Here is a 3987-nt window from a genome sequence, read left to right as displayed (position 1 = left end):
AAGTCAGCGGTAAGCCAAATTCTAACTTCTGTTCTTTTCCAAGTTGAGAGATGCTGCTGCGCATGCGCTCAGAACTGGCTGGTTAAAAAGCCTTTCTTTGCCTGCCAACCCATCGCCTGCCTGTTTAAAGATCAAGCTGTAGAAGAGATCCAGTTATGGGCTTTTAAAAGGAAGAAAGAAAGACAGAAAAGCAGCTAAGAAAAGAGGGAGCCAGGAAGGGTATAGTTAGTTTAACTTAACAGTTGATCGGAAATAACCTCAATCCAGGTCTTGGCCGAGTTTACAGCTGGTGAAAGGAACAGGGATACTGTTGCCACTGAGGAGTTGCTGGGGAGGACTGCAGTGAGCCTGCTGGCTAAGAGCCTGAAGGCTTTCCTACAGCTTGCCTTTGTCTGGGTCCTGCTGGAGTGGACACTTTCAGCTTTCTAGGGTGGCTGTGCCACCACAGAAGCCAGGTGGCCATAGTATCACAACATAGTCAATGTACTTGTATCCTCAAATCAAATTCTTGTGGTGCTCTGGTAGTCATCTGTGGACATGTGAATGAGCTGAACAGTGAAAAAATTGAGAAGGCACTGTGCTAATCTCAATTTCGGTAGAATTCGGTAGAACAAATTGTTGATGGTGGCGGCAGTGGTGGTGGTGGTGTGTGTGTATGAGAGAGTGAAAGAGTTAGTTTTTCATTTTCTTCTCTGAAAAATAAAAAGAAGAATAACCCCTGAAGAGTTTTTTTTTGGATGGGAAAGTAACTCTGTTGCTTTTGTTCGAGCCTTTTGCTGCTTCTAGATGTTAAAATGTTATTTTAGATGATGCTTTACATTCAATGCTCCTTTTGATGCCCGACTTTCTTCTGTGCAGTCGTGTGAAGCTGTAGTAGACAAAGGCCTGCCATTTTTCAGCATGCTGCATTTTCTAGAAAGCTACGTGATGTTTGCTTTGTGGTACCCAAAAAGGTAGCACTGGGATCTTCAAGTGAGAGTCTAAAATGACAAGAAAAATAACTTTGGCTGAGCATGTAAAAGTAGATTCTGAGCCAAATAATGCAGGTCTCCATGGTGACTCTTCCTATAGTTGATCAACACAGTAGAAAGATTTTATAAAATGTTTTACCTGGTTTTCCTCACATGCTGAGATATAAGAGGATTCCTAAAATCAGAGACCATTCCTTTAGCAAACAGTTATGGAGGGTTACAAATAATAAAATCTAGGTCTTTCAAGTAATAATTTCATCAGAGTCATCTAAATATCCTCAGACTTGATGGTATAGTAAGAGTTTTGGTTTCTTTAAAAACCCAGTTATGTTATGTGAATATGTTTTTGCTTTAATCCCAGGTGTGGGATATGGGGCTGCCTCAGTTTGTCTACAGCTGTTAACTACAATTGTCTAGCTCTAGTGGGACGGGACTTTTGCCAGCTGCAGATGGTTGAATTCTGGGGACTCTTGAGAGGGTATAAAGGCGAGAGCCCTAGAAGGCCAACAGCTGCTGCAGCTCCCTCCTGCCTGCTGCAAGCTCCCCCATTCCCACTCCTTGTCCCCGAGCTGCTGTTGCATTTGCTATTGCTGCATTGCTGGACTTCTGAATGTTCTGATGACAAAGATTGGCTTTGCCCCAAGAAACACAATGACCCTAATCATCAAGAAGTAGTCTATTTTGTTGGCTGAAAGATGTCTATGTCCCATTTCCTCTCTAACCTTTGTCTCTTATCTAGTATTTGGAGGTTTGAAAGGATTAGGGAAGAATAACGCTAGAATAAAGGAGGTAGAGGTATAAGAACATAATAAAATGCTCCCCCCCCCCCATAGTGCTAACATGGTGGTGAATGTCCTATGGGAGATTATCCTTGCACTAGAGTTAATTGTAATAGAGTTAGATTACAAACCACAGCTCACCATCACATTCCCTCAGTGTTCTGAAAGAGTCCTCTGCATGACTGCTTCTTAACTCTTTTATATAGTATGACTTTAAAAACATATTTGAAGGCCCCTTCCTCCTCCCCACCACTAGACAAGAACTAGGTTCGTTGTTGCCCACTGCCTGAGATCTACAAGCCGGGTGCCCACGAGTTCCCACTTGGACTTTTACAATCAGAGATAGCAGCAATGGCCTCAAAATGGAGGGCTACTACATCTTGGTATTCTTACCCAAGATACTGGCAACGTTATCATCATGCAATGCTTTGGATGCAAAGCCACCAGCGTGCCCACCAAAAATTCAGGAATTCCTATTTCACTTCCCATGGTTCTCCCCTCATGGAGTCCTTCCCTGGGACTCTCGTGCTTACGAGTCTGGGTATCCTTGGAACTTTCAAGGCCAGCACATGGCTTTGAAAGAGGAGTCTCCCTACAGCGTTTCCCATCTCAAAAGCTCCGAGTAGCCTGTACATAACTGCAACAGATCCTAGGCAGCCGCAAGAGAAAATGAAGAACTGTGTGAAGAGGAAGAGCTGGAGTCGGATTCAGATGAAGTGGAGCCTGACCTGAGCAATATGAAGATCATCGAGGAGCTCTGCCAGTATGTACAGACTGAGTGGCACAGAAAAGAGTGATGGCGACGGCAGCAGCTGAACATGGAGTGCCTGCGTGACTATGTGAATGTAGGTTAATGGTGGTGTCCCTCATCTGCTTGGGGCTTGGGTCTCTGGGCAAGGTGGGAGTTTTAACTGTGTACTCCCCACACTGTTGCCGGGTGGGCGCTAGGCTATGTGAAGCTCCAGATCCGGCTCTGGGATCAGCCTGAGGACCCAGGGAGTTGGCTCTCAGACTCTTGGGCACCCCAGAAGCCGCTGGATGCTGAGAACAGAGTAGGGGCTCCCATGGGTTGGATCTAGCCCAGGGCCAAAGGAAGAGGGCAGGAGGAGAGAGCTCCAGCTGGGCCCCACTGGGATGAGAGAGTCCTTGGCTTGTTGGGTGGGTGGTTTGGCTTGGTGGAGACTGTGACTGGGAGAGCAGAGAGGCCTTCTGCAGCTCTTTAGAGGAAGACTACCTCCATTGTTCCCTATGGCAAATCCCGATGAGAAGAGGCAGTCCATGGTTTTAAAATATTTATTTTCATGGTGGAGAGTTGCGATGAGTGAAAACATACCCCACTTTTTCAGGGCGGGCGGGCCTGAGGTTAAATACCTTTTGCAGGGAGGAGTGTCAGGGAAGGAGAGCTTAATTGGCTAAGCCCATTAGGGCTTTAGGAACCTCATTAAAATGGAGGTTTGTCTTAAGACTATGTCCTATACTTGTGGAGGGGCTTGGGGCCTTGCCCTTACATGACTGACAGCCACAGAGTTTTGGAGAGCTGAGGCCTCCTGTCAGGAGCCTGGTGTCTAGGACAGAGGCAGAACACCTACCATTCCTTGCAGGATCACCTGCTGGGTTACCAGAGTTTTAAACCTAGCTCAACCAGAAACCAGGCTGCCTCCCCATCTGAGAAGTCCTGGGAGCAGCGCCAAGCAGAGATGAAGCGCTTATATGGCAACAGTGCTCCCCAGGTCCTGGCCATGGAAGCCGCTGTGCAGCTGAGCTTTGACAAGCGCTGTGACAGAAAGCAGCCGAAGTACTGGCCTGTCACTCCCCCAAAGTTCCGAGTCCTGGGCACGGGGACCCTAGGCAATGCCTCACAGTTCCTAGCCTCTCTCTCTTCATCTCTTCTGGACATTTTTTCCAGAGAAAGAGGCCTGTGTACCGACATGGTGGATACAGTCTGTCAGCTACTTCTAACTCTGTCAGCAGGAGGTATACTGTTGCCAACACAAGGAATGTTCACTGACAAAGTGATAATTGTATTTATTGGCTCTTGGTTTTCTCTGTAACAGTCTGGTTCATTGAAATAATTGCCTAGCGATACTGCCTATTGTTTTGCATTTTAAATTTCCTTCTTTAAACCGTCCGGAATGTCATAAAAGCCTTAAGCCACATGTCATTTTTAGACCAGTTTTCATACAGTGCATGCTACCTACAAACTCTTGAATCTCCCTGGTTCCACCTCCCAAATGCTG

General features: G+C 46.5%; 1 pseudogene; it reads left to right on the top strand.

The window, feature by feature from the left end:
• Positions 1982-3771, top strand: Gm2324 (predicted gene 2324; annotated as a pseudogene).

This window comes from Mus musculus, chromosome 9 (assembly GCF_000001635.26).
Source record: "Mus musculus strain C57BL/6J chromosome 9, GRCm38.p6 C57BL/6J".
Lineage (NCBI taxonomy): Eukaryota > Metazoa > Chordata > Mammalia > Rodentia > Muridae > Mus > Mus musculus.
This window is presented reverse-complemented; position numbering and strand designations above follow the sequence as displayed.